The sequence below is a fragment of the Salvelinus namaycush genome, chromosome 22 (assembly GCF_016432855.1).
Source record: "Salvelinus namaycush isolate Seneca chromosome 22, SaNama_1.0, whole genome shotgun sequence".
In the NCBI taxonomy this organism is placed as follows: domain Eukaryota; kingdom Metazoa; phylum Chordata; class Actinopteri; order Salmoniformes; family Salmonidae; genus Salvelinus; species Salvelinus namaycush.
The window spans coordinates 30,693,606-30,718,584 of record NC_052328.1 but is presented as its reverse complement, the minus strand read 5'-3'; the positions used below and the strand labels follow the sequence as shown (position 1 = coordinate 30,718,584).

At 46.3% G+C, this 24,979-nt stretch overlaps 1 protein-coding gene across 1 annotated transcript in view; it reads right to left on the bottom strand.

Moving 5' to 3' along the window:
* Positions 1-24,979, bottom strand: part of LOC120017844 (leucine-rich melanocyte differentiation-associated protein-like) — a 325,664-nt gene that overhangs the window by 179,728 nt on the left and 120,957 nt on the right. The gene's annotated exons all lie outside the window — the stretch shown is intronic.

The following is a 24,979-nucleotide window of genomic DNA, read 5'->3' as shown; positions in this document are numbered from 1 at the left end:
AAATGAAAAAGCAGCAGGGTGATATAACACAAAGCAAGACACCAACACTGAGTATTTCACAGACCTCCCTCTACTTCTTAACTGACGTGTGTGTGTGTATGACAGAACTCCACAAAGGAAGTAAGGCACCTGATTAAAGAGTGTGCTGTCAAAAAGGTTTCTGAATTACAAATGGTCCTCTCCATCTTCCCTGTAATGGAGAGAGAGAGAGAATGTGCCTGCCTGCCTGCCTGCCTGCCTGCCTGCCTGCCTGCCTGCCTGCCTGCCTGCCTGCCTGCCTGCCTGCCTGCCTGCCTGCCTGCCTGCCTGCCTGCCTGCCTGCCTGCCTGCCTGCCTGCCTGCCTGCCTGCCTGCCTGCCTGCCTGCCTGCCTGCCTGCCTGCCTGCCTGCCTGCCTGCCTGCCTGCCTGCCTGCCTGCCTGCCTGCCTGCCTGCCTGCCTGCCTGCCTGCCTGCACGTGTGTGGTGGCCATGATGAGAGCATGTTAAAGGGTGGTCCCAGTCCCAGTCCCAGTCTCAGTCTCAGTCCCAGGCAGTCTCAGTCTCAGCCGGTCTCAGTCGGTCTCAGACAGTCTCAGTCCCAGATAGTCCCAGCCCCAGCTAATCTCAGTCCCAGCCAGTCCCAGTCCCAGTCCCGACTCATTCACAGCGACCGCAGGACACATTCATCACTGGATCATCAAGCCATGCTTAATTGCAAGTTGTTCATCATGTTGAAATCACAGTTGAAAGGGGAAGGAAATGTCATGTTGAAATCTTTTCAATCTCTGATGGTGTTGGAGTCGTGCCTGGCCGTGCAGTCATGAATGAACAGGGAGTACAGGAGGGGACTGAGCACGCACCCCTCAGGGGCCCCTGTGTTGAGGATCAGCGTGGCGGATGTGTTGCTACCTACCCTCACCACCTGGGGTAGGTACGTCAGGAAGTCCAGGATCCAGTTGCAGAGGGAGATGTTTAGTCCCAGGGTCCTTAGCTTATTGATGAGCTTGAGGGCACTATGGTGTTGAACGCTGAGCTGTAGTCAATGAATAGCATTCTCACATAGGTGTTCCTTTTGTCCAGGTGGGAAAGGGCAGTGTGGAGTTCAATAGAGATTGCATCATCTGTGGATCTGTTAGGGCGGTATGCAAATTGGAGTGGGTCTAGGGTTTCTGGGATAATGGTGTTGTGAGCCATGACTAGCCTTTCAAAGCACTTCATGTCTACAAATGTGATTGCTGTGGGTCGGTAGTCATTTAGGCACGTTAGCTTAGTGTTCTTGGGCACAGGGACTATGGTGGTCTGCTTAAAACATGTTGGCAATACAGACTCGGACAGGGCGAGGTTGAAAATGTCAGTGAAGACACTTGCCAGTTGTTCAGCGCTTGCTCGCAGTACACGTCCTGGTAATCCGTCTGGCCCTGCGGCCTTGTGAATGTTGACCTGTTTAAAGGTTTTACTCACATCGGCTGCAGAGAGCGTGATCACACAGTCGTCCGGAACAGCTGGTGCTCTCATACATGTTTCAGTGTTATTTGCCTCGAAGTGAGCATAGAAGTAGTTTAGCTCGTCCGGTAGGCTCGTGTCACTGGGCAGCTCTCGGTTGTGCTTCCCTTTGTAGTCTGTAATGGTTTGCAAGCCCTGCCACATCCGAGCCAGTGTAGTATGATTCGATCTTTGTCCTGTATTGACGCTTTGCCTGTTTGATGGTTCGCCAGAGGGCATAGCGTTAGTGTCCCGCTCCTTGAAAGCGGCAGCTCTAGTCCTTAGCTCAGTGCGGATGTTGCCTGTAATCCATGGCTTCTGGTTGGGGTATGTACTAGAGGTCGACCGATTATGATTTTTCCATGCCGATACGATACCGATTATTGGAGGACCAAAAAAAGCCGATACCGATTAATCGGACGATATATATATATATATTTGAAATAATGACAATTACAACAATACTGAATGAACAATGAACACTTATTTTAACTGAATATAATACATAAATAAAATCCATTTAGTCTCAAATAAATAATGAAACCTGCTCAATTTGGTTTAGATAATGCAAAAACACAGGGTTGGAGAAGAAAGTAAAAGTGCAATATGTGCCATGTAAAAAAGCTAACGTTTAAAGTTCCTTGCTCAGAACATATGAAAGCTGGTGGTGCAATATTCCCAGTTCTTCAATATTCCCAGTAAAGAAATATTAGGTTGCAGTTATTATAGAAATTATGACACGTTGACTATTTCTCTCTATACCATTTGTATTTCATATACCTTTGACTATTGGATGTTCTAATAGGCACTTGAGTATTGCCAGCCTAATCTCAGGAGTTGATAGGCTTGAAGTCATAAACAGCGCTGTGATCAAGCATTACTAAGAGCTGCTAGCAAATGCAGTAAAGTTTGAATGAATGCTTACGAGCCTGCTGCTGCCTACCACCGCTAAGTCAGACTGCTCAATCAAATATCAAATCATAGACTTAATTATAATATAATAAACACAGAAATACGAGCCTTTGGTCATTAATATGGTCAAATCCGGAAACTATCATTTCGAATACAAAACGTTTATTCTTTCATAAAATACGGAACGGTTCCGTATTTTATCAAACGGGTGGCAACCCTAAGTCTAAATATTGCTGTTACATTGCACAACCTTCAATGTTATGTGAGCGGACCAAGTAATTGGGCGTCACTCTAAAGCGTAAAGGTGGAACAAACGAGTCAGGAGTAGGTTTTCTTGATTGAACACAGTTCTCTATTGAGGGCATTTGGACACCACAAACACTCCAACATAATCAATGAAAATCTCCCAAGGAAAAAACATACATCTTCTTCTCCAGATCAAACAGGAACACAATACGATTATCTTTAAACTACAACAAAAGTCACGGGATTGTCATCGTCTTAGTGGTTCTTCATGGATAGCTCCTCTGTCTCGGTGGCCATTTTCCAGAGATAGTATTTTCCTCCTCTCTGCTGGTTCCATACTCTCTCTTATAGGGGAAGGAGAATATCTCATTAGTACCGTCAGCTGTGCTTGATTGCCTCTGGTTACCTTGTCTCCCATGCCTTGTTGGGCTACTATCCGTGAGCCCAGCCTGCCCTCTGGTGGTCCTTCCACATACCTTCCCCCTCAGGACCGAACCAGAGGGTCGGGCGCCAGACGCACCGTCTTGGTCGCGTCGGGACAGCGCGTCTGCATTCCCGTTCCTCGATCCGGATCTGGATGACATGGAAAGAGAACGGTTGTAAAGACAAAAACCATCTGGCTATTCTGTTGTTATTGTTTCTCTTACCAGCCATCCACGTGAGGGGCGCATGGTCAGTAACTAATGCAAACCTCCGACCCAGTAGGTAGTACCGGAGATAATCGAGGGCCCACTTAATGGCTAAGGCCTCTTTCTCTACGGTAGCATATCTTTGTTCCCAATCACTGAGCTTCCTACTTATGAAGAGAATCGGCTTCTCTGCTTCGCCTTTACCCTGAGCTAGTACGGCCCCGAGCCCCGTATCCGAGGCGTCGACCTGCACAATGAATTCTTGTGAGAAGTCCGGAGCCTGTAGGACGGGATCCGAACACAGGCCATCTTTTAGCAATTGAAAGGCCTCTTCAGTCTCGTCTTTCCACTCTACCTGGTTTGGCAAGTTTTTCTTGATGGGGTTTGTGAGGGGGTTGGCAATGGTTGCATATCCCGGGATAAATCGGCGATAATATCCCATTATCCCTAAGAAGGCCCGAACGTCCCGCTTGGTCCGGGGTCGAGGCCAGTCCCGAATTGCCCTGGTCTTCTCTGCCTGTGGGCGTATTTTCCCATTCCCCACGGTGTACCCCAGGTATTCCGCTTCGGACAGGCCCAGGCAGCATTTATTTGGATTGGCCCTGTGGCTTCCAAACTCACGAGCACCGCCCGTAATCGCAGGAGGTGACTATCCCAATCCTCACTGTGGATGACCACATCGTCTATGTACGCTGCTGCATACTCTTGATGGGGCTGTAGAATGGCATCCATGAGGCGTTGGAAAGTTGCAGCCGCACCATGCAGTCCGAAGGGCATCCTCACATAATGGAAAAGCCCCTCTGGTGTGGCGAAGGCAGTCTTTGGGCGATCCTCCGGAGCCACCGGCACTTGCCAATATCCTTTCGTCAAATCCAGGGTGGTGATGAACTTGGCCTTTCCTAAGCGCTCCAAGAGTTCATCCACGCGGGGCATGGGATACGCATCGAATGTAGAGATGGCATTCCAGCCCCTAAAGTCGTTGCAGAGTCTCATACTACCATCGGATTTGGGGACCAGGACTATGGGACTGGACCACTCACTCGTCGATGGCTCGATCACACCCATCCTCAACATCTCCCTTACCTCGTTCTTAGCGATGACTCGGCGAGCCTCAGGAATCCTGTAAGGGTGGATATGCACCTTCTTGCCGGGTTCAGTGTGGATATGGTGGAACAGGACATCTGTTTGTCCTGGGAATGGAGAGAATATTCGACCGAAGTTCATAATCAGCTTGTCTAGCTGTCTTGACTGCTCCAGCAGGAGAGTTTGGCCACGGCGCACCTGTGGTAGAGCCTCCTCTTTTCCTTTTCCCTCCAGGGCCATCAAAGCCACCTCCTTTTCTCTTCCATGGTACGTCTTCAACAGGTTTATGTGATAGAGTTGGACCTTCTTCCCCCTGTCAGGTTGCTTGATGAGGTAATTGACCGGTGAGACCCTTTTCATTACCTCGTAGGGCCCCCTCCACTGTGCCAGCAAGCGATGTTCGGCCATGGGCACGAGCACCATCACTTTCTCTCCCACGGTGAACTCACGGGGGGTCGTGGACTTATCATAGGCCCGGCCTTGGGTCCTTTGTGCCTTCTCCATATGCTCCTTGACTATGGGCCACACTGCTGACAGGCGGTCTCTCATCAGGGTAATATGTTCTATTGTGGATCGAAAGGGGCATGGTTGGGTCTCCCAGGTCTCCTTGGCTAAGTCGAGGATCCCTCGACAGGGTCTGCCATAGAGCAATTCAAACGGAGAGAATCCAGTGGATGCCTGGGGTACTTCTCGCAGGGCAAACATTAAGTGTGGGAGAAGCATGTCCCAGTTTTTCCCGTCTCGGGACACCACTCTTCTCAACATGCTTTTAATCGTTTTGTTCAAGCGTTCACACAACCCGTCTGGTTGAGGGTGGAATATGCTTGTACGTATCTGTTGAACCTGATATAACCGACACAAGTCCTTCATCAACCGGGACATTAACGGGGTTCCCTGATCGGTTAAGATCATCTTGGGGAGGCCCACCCGAGAGAACATGATGAATAATTCCTTGGCAATTCCCTTTGACGACATGTTACGCAGGGGTATGGCCTCCGGGAACTTGGTAGCGTAATCTATGACCACTAGGATGTACTCGTGTCCTCTGGCGGATTTTGGGAGGTGTCCTACGAGGTCCATAGCTATGCGTTCAAAGGGAGTCTCTATGATGGGGAGAGGAATCAAAGGGTTACGTAGGTGTGGCCGTGGAGCTGTACGTTGACATTGATCACACGTCCTACAATACCTGGCCACATCCTGGGTGACCCGGGGCCAATAGAATCTCTGCATGATTCTGTCAATGGGCTAACTGTGAATGGGCTAACTGTAGAACTGTATCCCTGTATGGTCTAGGCACCATTAGTAATTCCTGGTTTTCCCCCCTTCGTCGTACGACCCAGTATAAGAGACCCTGCCTGATTGCATAGTAAGGAAGAGGGGGCTCACCTGATCCGTCGACGTTCCTCCCGTCGATCACCTTCACCTTCCTCATGACCTCCCTTAGGTCTGGGTCTCTATGCTGCGAGGTGCCGAACTGTCCCTTTAATTCCTGGGGCACGTCGACCTCGGTAGAGGGATGTGGAGTTTGTTCCCCATCCCCATCAGGGGTGACCGAGGAGAATCCCTTCCAGGTTCCCTCCTCTGATGGAGCTTCAAATATATCCCTTAGCGCCTGGTTGCTCCTTCCTTCCTGCGTTGTGTATAACCCTTCGCAGGTGTCTTCATCGGTGGTTTCCTGGAATATATGTCGTAAACGTTGGGTCGCTATTTCTTCCTCTGCTGCAGGGGACGAGGACGCGGCTACGTCTCCTTGTAGGACTACTACCTCGGGCTTGGATTTTCTCTTCTTTCCTGTTCCCCTTCTTCCCGTGCATAACGTCATCTGCCGAAGCTCCTTATATAGGGGACAGTCTCTCCCGATCAATAATGGCACCTTCAGCTGGGGCACTTTCCCTGCCCTGACTGTACACCTTCCTTTTGGAGTGAGAATAGGCAGATTCACAGTGGGGTAATAGTGGGTGTCTCCATGGATACAGGATATGGCTACTTTGTCTGGTAACAGTGTTGCGGAGGTCACCATCCGCTCCTCTACTAACGTAACCATACTTCCCGAGTCGAGAATGGCTACCACATCTTGTCCTTCGACTCGAACTGGAATCTCTGGGGCTGGGGCTATTTCTGCTAACCAACAGTGTTGAGCCCTATCTTTGGCAGTCAGCTGGTACCGGGACAGGATCTCGGTTTTTAGTCACCCAGGGTCCGCAGCTTCGTGGGAATCCAGGTCAAAATAGGCTTCCTGTGCCACCCCGGTCAAAAGAGGGGCTAATGCGCTCGCCCATTCTGTGGGCGGCCACTCTTCCAAGGTGGCCGTCCTTTCGAAGGTCATGAGGAAGGCCTCAATATCATCCTCCTTGGAGAGACGAGATAAGATGGCGTGAGCAGCCGCTCTTGGCTTAACTCTAGGTTATTCTCACCGGCTCAGCTGTTGTTGCAGGAGTTCTATGGTTGTCTGCTGTGCCGTGATCAATTGTTGTAGTAGGGCGTTATCCATTGTTCTTGAATGGTTCCTCCGGGTCTACTGGAAGAATCTTGATTTACTCACTTATCCTTGTGTCACTCGTCCACCTAATGCCCACATTCTCCACCAATGTGAGCGGACCAAGTAATTGGGCGTCACTCTAAAGCGTAAAGGTGGAACAAACGAGTCAGGAGTAGGTTTTCTTGATTGAACACAGTTCTCTATTGAGGGCATTTGGACACCACAAACACTCCAACATAATCAATGAAAATCTCCCAAGGAAAAAACATACATCTTCTTCTCCAGATCAAACAGGAACACAATACGATTATCTTTAAACTACAACAAAAGTCACGGGATTGTCATCGTCTTAGTGGTTCTTCATGGATAGCTCCTCTGTCTCGGTGGCCATTTTCCAGAGATAGTATTTTCCTCCTCTCTGCTGGTTCCATACTCTCTCTTATAGGGGAAGGAGAATATCTCATTAGTACCGTCAGCTGTGCTTGATTGCCTCTGGTTACCTTGTCTCCCATGCCTTGTTGGGCTACTATCCGTGAGCCCAGCCTGCCCTCTGGTGGTCCTTCCACAGTTATGTCATAATTATGTAAAATTCTGCCAAATTAGTTCGCAACGAGCCAGGCGGCCAAAACTGTTGCATATTCCCTGACTCTGCGTGCAATGAACGCAAGAGAAGTGACACAATTTCCCTAGTTAATATTGCCTGCTAACATGAATATCTTTTAACTAAATATGCAGGTTTAAAAAAATATATTTCTGTGTATTGATTTTAAGAAAGGCAAAAGATGTTTATGGTTAGGTACATTCGTGCAACGATTGTGCTTTTTTTAAATCATCACCCGTTTGGCGAACTAGGCTGGGAGTCGATGATAAATCAACAGGCACCGCATTGATTATATGCAACGCAGGACAAGCTAGTTAACCTAGTAATATCATCAACTATGTGTAGTTAACTAGTGATTATGTGAAGATTGATTGTTTTTTACAAGATAAGTTTAATGCTAGCTAGCAACTTACCTTGGCTCCTTGCTGCACTCGCGTAACAGGTGGTCAAGCATGCCACGCAGTTTCCTCGTGGAATGCAAAGTAATCGGTCATAACCGGCGTCCAAAAATGCCGATTACCGATTGTTATGAAAACTTGAAATCGTCCCTAATTAATTGGCCATGCTGATTAATCGGTCGACCTCTAGTATGTACGCACGGTCACTGTGGGGATGACGTCATCGATGAACATATTGATGAAGCCAATGACTGATGTGGTGTACTCCTCAATGCCATCGGAAAAATCCCGGAACATATTCCAGTCTGTGCTAGCAAAACAGTCCTGTAGCTTACCATTTGCTTCATCTGACTACTTTTTTATTCAGAGTCACTGGTGCTTCCTGCTTTAATTTTTGCTTGTAAGTAGGAATCAGGAGGATATGGTCAGATTTGCCAAATGGAGGGCGAGGGAGAGCTTTTGTCTTTTTGTGTAGTTTAAAGGTCGTCTAGAGTTTTTTCACATCTGGTTGCACATTTAACATGCTGATAGAAATTTGGTAAAACGGATTTAAGTTTCCCTGTATTAAAGTCCCCGGCCACTAGAAGCGCCGCCTCTGGATGTGCGTTTTCCTGTTTGCTTATGGCGGAATACAGCTCATTGAGTGCGGCCTTAGTGCCAGCATCAGTCTGTGGTGGTATGTTGACAGCTACGAAAAATACAGATGAAAACTCACTAGGTAGATAGTGTGGTCTACAGCTTATCATGAGATACTCTACCTCAGGCAAGCAAAACCTAGAGGCTTCCTTAGATATCATGCAGCAGCTGTTGTTAACAAATATAGTCCGCCACCCCTTGTCTTACCAGACGCCGCTGTTCTATCCTGCCGGTACAGCGTATAACCAGCCAGCTGTATGTTGATAATGTCATCGTTAAGATATTACAGTTTTTAATGTTTAATCTTCCTCGTAGGTCGTCTATTTTATTTTCCAATGATTGCATGTTAGCTAGTAGAACGGAAGTGGGAGTTTATTCGATCGCCTACAAATTCTCGGAAGGCAGTCCAACCTCCGTCCTCTTTCTCTCCTGTTCCCGGGAAAGCAGTATGTCCTTCACATCGGACTCGTTAAAGGAAAAAAAATATTCTGCCAGTTCGTGGTGAGTAATCGCTGTTCTTATTTTCTGTCATAAGAGACGGTAGCAGCAACATTATGTACAGAATAAGTTCAAAAATAAGTTGCAAAAAAACCCCCCCAAAAAACACAGTTGGTTAGGAACATGTAAATGTCAGCCATCTTCTCCGGCGCCATGATACATGATACAAATAACCATCTAAAAGAAGGAAACTGTTGTTCATCATGTTGAAATCCCCATCAGGAAGGAAACTGTTGTTCATCAAGTTGAAATCACCATCTAAAGGAAGGAAACTGTTGTTCATCATGTTGAAATCACCATCTAAAGGAAGGAAACTGTTGTTCATCATGTTGAAATCACCATATAAAGGAAGGAAACTGTTGTTCATCATGTTGAAATCACCATCTAAAGGAAGGAAACTGTTGTTCATCATGTTGAAATCCCAATCAGGAAGGGAACTGTTGTTCATCATGTTGAAATCACCATCTAAAGGAAGGAAACTGTTGTTCATCATGTTGAAATCACCATCTAAAGGAAGGAAACTGTTGTTCATCATGTTGAAATCACCATCTAAAGGAAGGAAACTGTTGTTCATCATGTTGAAATCCCCATCAGGAAGGAAACGCATTACTTCAGAGATAGAGGGCAATATGTCTGGACCCCACACACCACTCTCTCCCTCCATCCACACCTGGGACCCAGCTCAATATGAAAAGGAAACATTGATTATGCTCTTACCTTATCATTAATAATCGATACACTGCTATTGTTGTAGCGGTCAGCATCTTCTCAACCCATAATACATTCACTCAACCAATCATCACACATTCACAAAGACACATGGGCTGGGACCTGGCTTGATGAGCTGTGTGACGGAGTGGGAATCTTTCAGTCAGACAACAACATGTGTTACCAGATCACCAACGCCTAGGTCTGTGTCTGTGTGTCTGTGTCTGTGTCTGTGTGTGTGCGCTGACACCATGTCATTAGTCATTTCAGAGTAATATCACCAACAGTGTTAACACTGCCGGTAGTACAAGACTGTTGAAAAATCAAGGTCGACCTATAGATGGATAGCTATTCGCTACAAAGCTTCCACAAATAGTTATTTTGATTTCATGATTTAAAGAGAAATGGAACCAGTTCCCAGCCGGCTTGTTTTATTTAGACTCCTACAGTGCTACTGTAGGCAATATGTTAATGAGCGGCGGTTGACAAATGACTTGTCATATTTTGCATTTAGCTTCCCCTAACTGATGTAGCTTGAAGATAATAAGTCACATTTCATCATTATATCCATTTTTGTTACCCAGATATTTCGGCGTTAGCAGTGATGAGCAAAAGCAAACGAGCCAAGGACAGCGCATGACATCATTGATCAAACATTGTCATTTAACCACCGCTAATCACATAGGCACACTCAGTGACACACACACACACACACACACACACACACACACACACACACACACACACACACACACACACACACACACACACAAACCCATCCATTACCCAGGGATATAGGCCTACACGCAGTTTCAGGAAACAAACCATAATGGTGAGCGATTACATTACATTACGTTACATTACGTTACCCATGCACACTGGGCCCTGAATAAAGACATCTGAACATTCCCCAGAAATACACAGAGGCATCACATGTTGCCTTAGGAAACACAATGTCTCATATATAAACATATAGGCCATTCCCTTCCAGCTAATTAACCATTACAAGGCTATTATTCAGCTGCATTGGTCTGTGTCCCAAACTTCACCCTATTCCCTATACCCATAGGGCTCTAGTCAAAAGTAGTGCACTAACTAGGAAATAGGGTGCCATTTGGGATGCAGACATGGACTCAGTAACCGTATAGTTTATGTTATGCATGAAATACACTGCTCACTCACTGCACCTTGAGTATCTCATATCTCGTATTCAGAGAAGCAGAAGTCATGGATTATAACGAAGACGCTCCTTTAATATCCTTTCTTTGTCCATGGAGTATACCTTATCGGCCATAGAAAGGATGTTCACTTAATTCTCACTGCGTTCAGACTAAAACAAATATCTGGGTTATACCATTATAGCAAAGTTGTTTACCCTGCACTACACATATTGTCATGCCACATTAAGCCACTGTCTATAGGAAAAGCAGTAAAAATATTTGTGCTGCTGCGGACTTGGCTCCGGTCATGACCTTCAGATTGTAATAAACCAGACACCAGGAACTGTGGCTGACTTGCTCCCCAGGCCCAGCACTCTGCTCTGGGGCTGAAAACTCCACAACCTGAGGGAAGTGGGTGGGTCAATATGCTGCTGCACTGCCTGGTGGGAGGGAAAGGCCAAATGCCTAAGAAGTAGTCACCAAGGGGTCAAAGTGCACTGAGTTCATTCACTAGGCAGGGAAGTTAGGAGGAGGGGGCAGGGGGGTGAGAGGAGGCACAAAGACAAACAACAGAACATCACACAAGACATCAATGATCTCCCTCACCCAGGATATCCTCCAATTAGAGATGAGAAGGAGGTGACACCCGGAGAAGAGGAGCTAGAAGTTCACACACACACACACACACACACACACACACACACACACACACACACACACACACACACACACACACACACACACACACACACACACACACACACACACACACACACACACACACACACACACACACACACACACACACACACACACACATTGATCTGGGCAGATAGATAATACCAGTGTTGTTTAGTGTCCATGTTGCCCATGGAGACTGTTGGTACAACACGACTTGTTTTTAAAAGATACCCCAATGTATTCATAAAGCTCTTCAGCACTTGTCAAACAGAATTACTTGAAGAGAAGGGTCCAGAAAAAGACAAGCTTGGACAGTGAACTGAATGTTCCCGTTCAGGGAACTGTAATGTAATTTCAGCTTGAAGAGCATTAAGAGGCTTCCAAATGGCACCCGCCTCTTCGCTATGGGCCCTTCTCAAAGGTAATCCACTGTTTCAGGAATAGGGGGCCATTTGGGACTCAGCCCTGGGCTGAACTGGTGAATTCAACGTGATGCTTATCGTGTCTACTGAAAATATGCTCTTAATGCATGAGCACAGCTGAGGGAAAGGCTGCAGGGAAGAATGTGGTGAGATTGAGTTCCTGGCACTGAACTCAACTGCATCTAAGGCTTCACAACAAATGGCACCTTATTCCCTATATAGTGCACTACTTTTAACCAGGGCCCATATGACTCTGGACAAAAGTAGTGCACTATATACGGAATAGGGTGCCATTTGGGATGTAACCCAATGTCTCTGAATGGTCTTTGAATGCCTGTTTGTGCTGGGCAGTAAAGAAGGAGAATGTTAACTCATGGAAAAGGATTTACTGTGTCTTTGGTTGTTGATGAAGGCATATATTAGGCTACTAAGGAAGGGGGGAATAGGAGGGGGGGGGGTATTCAAAAGAAACATTTAGAGTGCAGTCTGAACGTAAGAAAAAGTACGTATGGACGATTAACTAAAATCCAAACATGAAAAAAAGCTAAGCTAAAAAAGGCAACACTTTGGAAAACAGTTTCCAAAGCTAAAAAAAGGTAACAGTTTCCAAAGCTAAAAAAGGTAACAGTTTCCAAAGCTAAAAAAGGTAACAGTTTCCAAAGCTAAAAAAGGTAACAGTTTCCAAAGCTAAAAAAGGTAACCGTTTCCAAAGCTAAAAAAGGTAACCGTTTCCAAAGCTAAAAAAGGTAACACTTTGGAAAACAGTTTCCAAAGCTAAAAAAGTAGATGTTGAATCAAAAAGACCTACATTAAGGCAATGGATTACCTCTGGGTTTTGTTCTAGGACTTTCTTAATGTCAAAATGGCACGCGAACACTACCCACATTCCTATAAAGCTAATATGTAGATCTACAATTACCTTAAAACATCTCTACTACAGTTAGATATCTTAAATCAGAATTCCTATTCCATATTTCCCCATAGACATGAACTCATTCACAGTTCATCATTCAAACAGTGCAAAGGGTTAAACGCTATACTGCAGGGACTTAGCTAGTTTTTACTTAATTTCCACTAATTTACTTCTGGTTTTTATTAATCCCATAGATGATTCATCCTCTCCTTTTTTAATTAGCGTAACCACTTTGTACACTAGACAGCACACCCCCTGAAAGAGAAAGAGGACGCTCTCGCTGCTGCGGAGGAAATATCCTTCCAGCAGTTTATTAAAACAAATACATCAACTGGTACAATAGGCCATTAACAAAGTCACAGCCAACCGTAAATCGTTAATGAACAAACATCCTAGTGACACACTGCTATATCCAGAGCTAAAGCAACACATGGCTGAGCTGAACTAATATTTGTAGGACCAAGATAAATCACTCACACTGTTGTACAACATGCTAGTCACATGGTTTGGTAGACAGGGTTATGTCATTGGGCCTGCCACGACTCAACTACTAGTTAGCCTAGATATTGGGCACTGATACCAATACAATGTCTCTTGGGATAAAAGCTATCTTTGCTCAAATATTGATATCCTCTCTGTCTCTTGACACAGACAACTAAAACAGTTAGATAAAGAGATATTACCAACACACTAGCTGTTGAGCTGAAACCAATATTTTTCTTTTTTAGTTTGTGTCTACTTTGAGCAGAGAAGAAGAACTGGCATTTAGCATTAGCATATTGTTCTCAAAGCTGGCTAACCGACAAAATAATTCCTCCTTTCTGTTGCTTGCTTGCCGAGTCTGTCGACAAACACCAAACTGTGTTTTACTGCAGAGGTAGCTGTGTTTTAAATGGGACACACCTTGGCAGGGAGGAGAACAGGGCCATGAAAAGCTCTTCTCAACAGGGGTTATACCAGTGGTGCTGTTCAATAACCATCCACTTACAAACTCTGGCAGGCCGCAAATCAGTCAACAGTAAAAGGCATCCTTTATCTGATCATAAAATCTGTTTGTTGGCATTTAATCTCCCCCCATTCTGTTTTAACAAGGAAGCAGGCAGCCTGGAGAAACTGTGGATTTGTTATAGAGGTTAGAGGAAAGGTATCTGGCAGTGTGTAAACAGCATTATGACTAGTAGAGCATTGCATGTGGATGTGTTCTTCACCCGCAAGCGAACAACAACATTTAAATGTGAGACCATTCTTGTAAGAGCAGGTATTTGAGTGTGTTAAAAGTGTTTGATTGATGTATATGGGTTGAATAATGGTTTATGTTTGCGGCAGCTAGGCTGGTATAAGGAGGCAGTTAGGCTGGTATAAGGAGGCAGCTAGGCTGGTATAAGGCGGCAGCTAGGCTGGTATAAGGCGGCAGCTAGGCTGGTATAAGGAGGCAGCTAGGCTGGTATAAGGAGGCAGCTAGGCTGGTATAAGGAGGCAGCTAGGCTGGTATAAGGCGGCAGCTAGGCTGGTATAAGGCGGCAGCTAGGCTGGTATAAGGAGGCAGCTAGGCTGGTATAAGGAGGCAGCTAGGCTGGTATAAGGAGGCAGCTAGGCTGGTATAAGGAGGCAGCTGGCTAGAGTTCAGCCAGCGTTGATGCCGTAGCCATGACTTTAAAAGACTCTGGATTCCCACAAACAAAGACATTGTCATGTTATTGTCACTGCTGGATGTAGCATAGTAGGCCACTTTCATTGTAGGACCATCTCCCCTAAAACACTGTAAAATACCTCACAACTATTTTATACTACATCTACACTTCAATACCACATTTGAATGTCCTACAACATAAGAATTTGATATTAGTTCTTAGTACAGTATCCTGCATTGTCCTCACGGGGCAGTCTCTCCACACTTCACCCTGGCAGTCATGGCCAGTCACTGTAGGGGTTGTCCTGCTGGTTGTAGGATGGGCCTCCACACCCTACCCCTACCCCTGTCCTATCCTCACCACTCCCCTACGCCTGTCCTATCCTCATCTCTCCCCTACCCCTGTCCTATCCTCACCACTCCCCTACGTCTGTCCTATCCTCACCTCTCCCCTTCACTGTCCTATCCCTACCTCTGTCCTATCCCCACCTCTCCCCTTCCCCTGTCCTATCCCTACGTCTCCCCCTCCTGCACCTCCCCCTGTCCTATCCCCACCTCTCCCTTACCCCTGTTCTATCCCCACCTCTCCCCTTCTCTGTTCTATCCCCACCTCTCCCCTTCTCTGTCCTATCCCCACCTCTCCACTGCCCCGACTCCTGTCCTATCCCCACCTCTCCACTGCCCCGACTCCTGTCCTATCCCCACCTCTCCACTGCCCCGACTCCTGTCCTATCCCCACCTCTCCACTGCCCCGACTCCTGTCCTATCCCCACCTCTCCACTGCCCCGACTCCTGTCCTATCCCCACCTCTCCACTGCCCCGACTCCTGTCCTATCCCCACCTCTCCACTGCCCCGACTCCTGTCCTATCCCCACCTCTCCCCTACCCCTGTCCTATCCCCACCTCTCCCTTACCCCTGTTCTATCCCCACCTCTCCCCTTCTCTGTCCTATCCCCACCTCTCCACTGCCCCGACTCCTGTCCTATCCCCACCTCTCCACTGCCCCGACTCCTGTCCTATCCCCACCTCTCCACTGCCCCGACTCCTGTCCTATCCCCACCTCTCCACTGCCCCGACTCCTGTCCTATCCCCACCTCTCCACTGCCCCGACTCCTGTCCTATCCCCACCTCTCCACTGCCCCGACTCCTGTCCTATCCCCACCTCTCCCCTACCCCTGTCCTATCCCCACCTCTCCCCTACCCCTGTCCTATCCCCACCTCTCCCCTACCCCTGTCCTATCCCCACCTCTCCCCTACCCCTGTCCTATCCCCACCTCTCCCCTGCCCCTGCCCTATCCCTACCTCTCCCCTACCCCTGTCCTATCCCCACCTCTCCCCTGACCCTGCCCTATCCCCACCTCTCCCCTGACCCTGCCCTATCCCCACCTCTCCCCTGACCCTGCCCTATCCCCACCTCTCCCCTGACACTGCCCTATCCCCACCTCTCCCCTGACCCTGTCCTATCCCCACCTCTCCCCTGCCCCTTCCACTGTCCTATCCCTACCTCTCCCCTGCCCCTTCCACTGTCCTATCCCTACCTCTCCCCTGCCCCTTCCACTGTCCTATCCCTACCTCTCCCCTGCCCCTTCCACTGTCCTATCCCCACCTCTCCCCTGCCCCTTCCACTGTCCTATCCCTACCTCTCCCCTGCCCCTTCCACTGTCCTATCCCTACCTCTCCCCTGCCCCTTCCACTGTCCTATCCCCACCTCTCCCCTGGCCCTTCCACTGTCCTATCCCCACCTCTCCCCTGCCCCTTCCACTGTCCTATCCCCACCTCTCCCCTGCCCCTTCCCCTGTCCTATCCCCACCTCTCCCCTACCCCTTCCACTGTCCTATCCCTACCTCTCCCCTGGCCCTTCCACTGTCCTATCCCCACCTCTCCCCTGCCCCTTCCACTGTCCTATCCCTACCTCTGCCCTGCCCCTTCCACTGTGCTATCCCTACCTCTCCCCTACCCCTGTCCAATCCCTACCCCTGTCCTATCCCCACCTCTCCCCTGACCCATCATGGGCCTGTTAAAATGGTAGCCCTGATAAATACTGCTCTCTGGACAGCTTTTTACAAGTGGGCAGGGTCAACCCCCAGGTTTTACCAGTGAAGGTCAGGCCTTTGAACTTGTGACCTCCTGGAGTGGGTTGGGTTGAGGGGGGATTGGCCCACCCACTCTTCAACGCAGAGTGAGTGGTTGGATTTACAGCTGCATGCTGAATGCATTACCAGAACAGCAGAAAAGCACCTGATTTCATCTCTTCGTGGAAGGAACCATCCCCCTTCCCAACCTCTTTGTAGTCTCACTCACAGCCACCCCCCTTACCCCCTACACCATCAATCATGGTCATTACTTGACTGATAGGATAAATGTGAAACAGTAAAGGTGGAGAAGAGAGGAGAGGCCTGGAAAGGGAGTCTGGGAGGTTCCCGCGCTGGGTTACAGTTCTGCTTGTTTTCACTCTGTCATCCATCCTGAGTCACGGTGTAAATCTATTGGCCCATTTGTTGTAAGTTGTTTTTGAAGATGTGGACAAGCTGAGTGGGAGTGGGGACAAACAGTGTGTTACTGACTGACTGACATAGACAGATACCTGTTGTCTATCTGATTCCAGGCCAGCTCATCAGTCTTCCCTCTGGGGGTTCCATTTTTTAAATGTTTCAAATGTAACCTTTATTTAGCTAGGCAAGTCAGTTAAGAACAAATTCTTATTTACAATGACGGCCTACCGTGGAACAGTGGGTTAACTGCCTTGTTCAGGGGCAGAACGACAGATTTTTACCTTGTCAGCTCAGGGATTTGATCCAGAAACCTTTTGGTTACTAGTCCAACGCTCTAACCGCTAGGCTACATGCCGTCTATTTGGGCTGGGCTTGTAAAGGAAACGTACTGACTGACTTGGGATCATCAGGTTGCTGTGTTAAGATGCAGATGCTTGGTTACCGAACAATGTATGTGTGGTTTTGAAATGGGAGTAAGGCACTTAGGCAACAGAACAAAACTGACATCAAAGTTAATTCATGAATGTTTATGTATAATGAAAAAATAAGATATAAATGTCAGTCTACCATCATTTTTTAGCAATATAAGTACCGGTTTTCACTTTTTGAGTTAAAGTGAACAAAATCAATACTATCCCAAAAACCACTTCTGTCAGTTTTATAACTGAAATTTGTATATTCCATTACAATGTGAATACCAAACTTCAAGCAAATTGCAAAACCCTAAAACTCACAACCACAGAGCAGCATGCCAAACACTGAAAAGGTCGTTCACACAGAATAACAATCCTTCCAAGAGTACACTCACACACTGCCTTCTGGGTAATAACAGTTCTTTGTGTTTTCTCTTTGCTTGTTCTGTCTCAAAAGCGAACAACCTCTCATTATTCACGGTTTGAGTCAGGCCTTTTCCCTTCAGCGGGGCAAATTACACACGAAAGGGACAGCTCTCAGAGAGAGGAGAGGAGCGGCAGCATCCCCGGCTTCCAGTAAGTGCAGTCTTAAATCATGAGGGGGCAGGGAGGGAGAGGGACACTGACTGACTACAGCCCTGCAGTCCTGTTGCCTGTTGACTTTGTGGCAAGGGCAGTTCAGCCAACAGCCATGGATACACTGTAGTACTGTGGTACAGGGAGTTCAATAAAGCCTACTGTGCTCCATGTTCGTACCAAAAAAACGAATTCTAACCGGTAACATTGTAAATCAATTGTCTTGGAATTGTTAGGTGTAAATGTGCCATCCATTGACGTTCTAATTCTCAGACAGTGACATGTAGGTGAACTCTGGTTCAGAACAGGATCTATTTCTCTACAAGCCCTCAGGGTCTTACTCTGCCACCAGGGAGACTGAAGCAGGCACACACACACACACACTGAGGTGTCTGTCCTATATCTAGGAGATACTGTACAATAAAGCTCAGGAAATATTTTTGTTTTTTGGACACATATTTAACCCCTTTGTTGACAAAAAACTACCTCCATACATCCCTTCATTTAAAAGAAATCAGTAGCGGGTTACCGGTAATCTCATATTTTCATAGAGTGGACATATTAGTTTGTAGCCCAAAACGGTCGGGACGCTACAGACAGAAGTTGGCACATCGGTGGTACAGGTTTCAGACGAGTCCTGTGGGTCGGAGAACACCATCGTGTGTTTGTGAGGGTCTCATTTTGAGAAGATTGATTTTCTGGATGTTTCATGGTCTGACAAACACCACTGTAGCTCAGCCACCTTCCACCGCAGATGCGGAAGGCCGACATCGATGGATGCGGTGGATTCAGACGCAGTCCAGATATCTCTAGCTTAAACTGACGGATTTTGATGGCATTTTTTTATTATGTTATGCACAGGTGCGTCAATAGAATCTTAAGGATAAATGAATACTGGCGGACTCCCTTCCGATATACCTTAACATGGGACGTATCATATACCAAGCACCACTACAGTCCTGACATCCTCTAGGTGTTGATAACACCTCTCAACTGGCAGCTGACTTGGCATCTTGTCCTCTGTAGAGAGAGTGTACACGCCAGGACACCAACCAACCATGTGTCTGTCAAGTTTATATATACACACACCCAACAGAACGAGGCCACTTATACGAGCAACACACATGCCATTGTCCTGCTGCTGCACCCAATCTAATAACAGCAAGTCTATAACATCGCTTTCATTGCTCAGGCACTGCTTTAATTGGCTAAATTACATCAAAGCATTCTCCATGTCTTGTGCGGGCTTGTTACACTGACTTTAGGGCTGGAAACATGTTGGGGAAATAAAAGTGTGATAGGTATCAACAACAGAAAGACCATTGTGTGCGTTGGTTAGAGGCATTCAAAACAGCCATGAAGCAAAGTGCCAGGTGTGGCTGCTTCAAAGGAACTCAAAGCAAACTCGCCTGGTTGCCTGAGCAACACAAGCCAGTAGAGGAGCAGGAAGTGAAACATTAAAGAACAGCTGTATTAGATGTGATATTAATTCTACCCAGCATGTTCTCTGGGGGTCCACATTTAAACAGATCACGTTGGGAGGAGAGATCCATTACCCATCACAAGCCCCCCATTTGTCCCTAATACTGAATCCCAATGGCTGGCAGACGTGCTACACTTTCCAATGCATCAGGGTTATTTATGACTTGACATTATAAAAGTAAGTTGTATCATTTATGGCACTAGATTAATGCAGTGCCTTCCGTGCGCTCTGTTTGAGAGACCCAAAGCGAGATAGCCGCATGCCAAAACTATGCAGCCAACCCCATTTAAAAAGCAGCCGAGGCAAAACCACCAGCTTGATTTACGACGGTAAATTAAAATGAATGAAAAATGTATGACTGCAATTGTGTCATAAAACTATAACAGAACTTTGAAGTTTGAGGTTTTTTCTGTCCCTTTTGGCTGTAAGCGATGCAAGATTATTTAATGTCATGAAAACGTCATAACTCCCTCGTTTGGAAAATACATCCGACATAAACAAATAGGCCTATCAACTAAACAGTGCTAACCGTGTACTGTACTAAAGGTGGGAGGTTAATTTATTGACAGCGCTAATGAACAGTTGCTGTTTCAGTGTTCAACGCCTTAGATCCAGCTATATACGCTAGCTAAGTGCGCATTCAGGCTCTGTTGTGCATGAAAGCTGAGCACCCGCTGGCTTTTGAGGCAGGGTGCCAGGCCATGATTGAATGAAAGCCCATCCTTGACTGACAAATTATATATTAAGCCTCCCGTCAGCGGAGGAGGAATGGTGGAGGGAAGTCAGACATGTCAGTTACCTGCTCCATCCAGCACAACCTCCACTTGTCAATCTATCTCCCCTTCACTAAGCCAGGCCTCTAAACAAGATCGGAAATGTTAAAAGGCCTTTACGCTCCCTAGTTTTTCACTTCCAGCACGTGTCCCAGCCCGGGGCACTTAGACATCCCAACCATGTGACGGGGAGAAATGAGTGTCTGCCTGCCATGAGGATCATATTTAGAAGTGAGGGAGCATTTGTTGGGGCTGATGGGTGTATGGTCTGGTTTCCTCCCTGTGGGATATTAGAGAAGCTAAAATGATAGAGGATTGAGTCCAGAATATGAAATGTTGAAGAATGACACCAAGAGTAATATATCATAGGATATTGAGTAAGTATTTTGTACTGAGACATACCGAGAGTAGTGTGTGTATGCAGGGGTGTCCATGTCCATGCCTGTGTTAGTGTGTACTAGGGGGTACTATGTAGTGGGCAGGTGTGAGTAGGGCTGGCACAACTATTCTATAGCTGTGTAACCAACAGTTGTCGATGAAGACATGAAAATAAAATAACCGTCAATACCGTGTGTGTGGAATGAACAGCTGACTGAAGACGGGACGACCGGGCATTCGTACGGTTCAGCAGACTCAACCCCACACACGCCCACACCCCACAATGCAGCAGCAGCACACATAGAAATATAATGAATAGAACAGGCTTGGAACCGCTAACCCTGCCAATTTGATTGGTAAACTCATGGGTACACTCACAATGGCTGCCAAGTATTGTGATGCAATCATTTCCATGGTAATGTAGAATGTTCATTCAAATGACATTAACTGATGTGGCTCATGCAATGCAATAGTTCTTTGTAATGTCAGTTGAGTTGAATCAACAAATCAGAGCACATATTTTACTTCCTGCTTTGTTACTATGGGTACACTTGCAATGGCCTCCAGTCCACCGATTATTCCCTAATTGACTTGAATGGGGACTTCCGTTCTATTCATTCTATTTCTATGTAGTCAGGAGTAGATTAGAGAAGAAAATGTGTGTGTCCCCCTTTTTTTTGTTGCTATTCCAACGGTTATTACATTGACAGTGGTCATTTTGCTTGACAATTACCATCATCAAAATTCCATGACGGTCACAGCCCTAGGTGGGAGTGACCCTCTCCCCTGTCCTGGGTGAGTGTTGATTGTGGATGATTAATGGGCTGGAGTACCAGGCAGAGAAAGGTCAACTCCTGGGTTGGAGAGGGAGAATCTACACTGGGAGTAATTAAGACACTGTGTAAGCATGACTAATACACACACACACACACACACTTATGCACGGGTGCGCACATACATACATACACAGACACGATTGGAGGGTTGGGGGGAGAGAGAGAGAGAGAGATAGTAAAGCCCTTAAATTGAAATTGAATGGAATTATAGTGCTTGACTTGGTCTGAAATAGGTGCTCTGTGTGTGTGTATGTGTGTGTATGTGTGTGTGTGTGTGTATATATACACACATACAAGTATGTAATGTCTTTGTTAATGTTTTTAAATGTATGAACATTGTAAAGTATTTTTGTCTGTAATGTCTTTTTCGTTATGTGTCAGACCCCAGGAAGACTAGCTGTCTAATGGGGATGGTAATATAATCATAAACCAGCTACCAGATATCTGCATCCCAAATGGCACCCTATTCCCTATTTCACCACGGTGTAATGCTTACTAACTAGCTGTGTTAATCATCATGGCAGCTATTATTCCATTAAAGAGTTAAGTTGACATACATGTTTTAAGGAGATCAGAACAGACCATCCCAGGTACAGGATTCCATGGAGGGAGGGAGAGAGAAGGAACAGAGAAAAACATATATACAGTACCAGTCAAAAGTTTGGACATGACTACTCATTCAATGTTTTTTCTTTATTTTTACTATTTTCTACATTGTAGAATAATAGTGAAGACATCAACACCACGAAAAAACACATGGAATCATGTAGTAACAAAAAAGTGTTAAACAAATCAAAATATATTTTAGATTTGAATTCTTCAAAGTAGCCACCCTTTGCCTTCATGACAGCTTTGCACACTCTTGGCATTCTCTCAACCAGCTTCACCTGGAATGCTTTTCCAACAGTCTTGAAGGAGTTCCTTCACCCTGTGGTCCAACTCATCACAAACCATCTTAATTGGGTTGAGGTCGGGGGATTGTGGAGGTCAGGTCATCTGATGCAGCACACCATCACTCTCCTTGGTCAAATAGCCCTTACACAGCCTGGAGGTGTATTTTGGGTCACTGTCCTGTTGAAAAACAAATTATAGTACCACTAAGCGCAAACAAATTGGGATGGCGTATCACTGCAGAATGCTGTGGTAGCCATGCTGGTTAAGCGTGCCTTGAATGCTAAATAAATAACTGACAGTGTCACCAGCAAAGCACACACCCCCATCACACCTCCTCCTCCATGCTTTACGGTGGGAACCACAAATGCAGAGATCATCCGTTCACCTACTCTGCGTCTCACAAAGACTCAGACCAAAGGACAGATTTCCACCGGTCTAATGTCCATTGCTCGTGTTTCTTGGCCCAAGCAAGTCTCTTATTATTATTGGTGTCCTTTAGTAGTGGTTTGTTTCTTTGCAGCAATTCGACCATGAAGGCCTGATTCACGCAGTCTCCTCTGAACAGTTGAGAAGTGTCTGTTACTTTGACTCTGTGAAGCATATATTTGGGCTGCAATTTCTGAGGCTGGTAACTCTAATGAACTTATCCTCTGCAGCAGAGGTAACTCTGGGTCTTCCATTCCTCTGGCGGTCTTTATGAGAGCCAGTTTCATCATAGTGCTTGATGGTTTTTGCGACTGCATTTGAAGAAACGTTCAAAGTTCTTGAAATTTTCAGGATTGACTGACCTTCATGTCCTAAAGTAATGATGGACTGTCGTTTCTCTTTGATTATTTGAGCTGTTCTTGCCATAATATGTACTTGGTCTTTTACCAAATAAGGCTATCTTCTGTGTACCACACCTACCTCGTCACAAAACAACTGATTGGCTCAAACGCATTAAGAAGCAAAGAAATTCCACAAATGAACTTAACAAGGCACACCTGTTAATTTACATGCATTCCAGGTGACTACCTCATGAAGCTGGTTGAGAGAATGCCAAGAGTGTGCAAAGCTGTCATCAAGGCAAAGTGTGGCTACTTTGAAGAATCTCAAATATAAAATGGTCCCGTGTGGCTCAGTTGGTAGAGCATGGCGCTTGCAACGCCAGGGTTGTGGGTTCAATTCCCACGGGGGGACCAGGGTTCAATACCCACGGGGGGACCAGGATGAATATGTATGAACTTTCCAATTTGTAAGTCGCTCTGGATAAGAGCGTCTGCTAAATGACTTAAATGTAAATGTAATGTATTTTGATTTGTTTAAAACTTTTTTGGTTACTACATGATTCCATATGTGTTATTTCATAGTGTTGATGTCTTCACTATTATTATACAATGTAGAAAATAGGCAAAATAAAGAAAAACCCTGGAATGAGTAGGTGTCCGAACTTTGACTGGTACTGAATGTATTTATATTCTAGGTTTTTAACATACAAGCCATTAAAATGTCACCAGACGTCAACCTCAGATGACCTCGGGTGATTACATCAATCTACATCAATACTCTCCCTCCAATGGCGTCCTCACAGATACCAGCATTCAGGACATAACTAGTCTGTACTTGTCTTACTCCTCTGCTTCATGTTTCATGTGGTGTGGATGCTTTGGTAACACTTTCAATTTCAATGAGGTTATACCAGGGTGAGCATGGTGAAATACACTGAGCAGGTGTTCTGTTATAACCTGTAACATGCAGGCAGTTATACAGTGCCCAGTTATAAATTTACGCTCTTTCTGATTATCTCTATTTTTCAGGCCCAAACCATCACACTACCACCACCGTGCTTGACCGTTGGTATGAGGTTATTACTGCAGAATGCAGTGTTTGGTGTTTGCCAGGCATAATGGGACCCATGTCATCCAAAAAGTAGTTTTGACAAAAAACAAAAAGCACCTTGAACCACCTGGATGATCATCAAGACTCTTGGAAGAATGTTCTATGGATAGATTATTCAAAAATATCAATTTTTGGATGACATGGGTCCTAACTTAAACCAATACAGGATATACATTGTTGGAAAAGTAAATGTTTAAGGCCTCCCGAGAGACACAGTGGTCTAAGACAGTGCATCGCAGTGCTAGCTGTGCCACTAGAGATTCTGGGTTCGGGTCCAGGCTCTGTCGCAGGCGGCCGCGACCGGGAGACCCTTGGGGCTGCGCACAATTGGCCCAGCGTCGTCTGGGTTAGGGGAGGGTTTGGCCGGCAGGGATGTCCTTGTCCCATAGCGCACTAGCGACTCCTGTGGCGAGCCGGGCGCAGTGCACACTGCATGGTTGCTAGGTGTACAGTGTTTCCTCCTACACATTGGTGCGGCTGGCTTCCGGGTTAAGTGGGCATTGTGTCAAGAAGCAGCGCGGCTTGGTTGTGTTGTGTTTCGGAGGATGCATGGCTCTCGACCTTCGGCTCTCCCGAGTCCGTACGGGAGTTGCAGCAATGAGACAAGACTGTAACTACCAATTGGATACCACAAAATTGTGGAGAAAATGGGGAAATTAAAAAATAATAATAATAAAAAATAAAAAAGTAAATGTTTAAATAATAATCAACTGTCAAACCTCTCTCTCTCCTTCCGGGCTCTGCTCACTCTTTCCTGTTTCCCTCCCTCCTACCCTCTCTCTCCTCACTTGCTTTCCT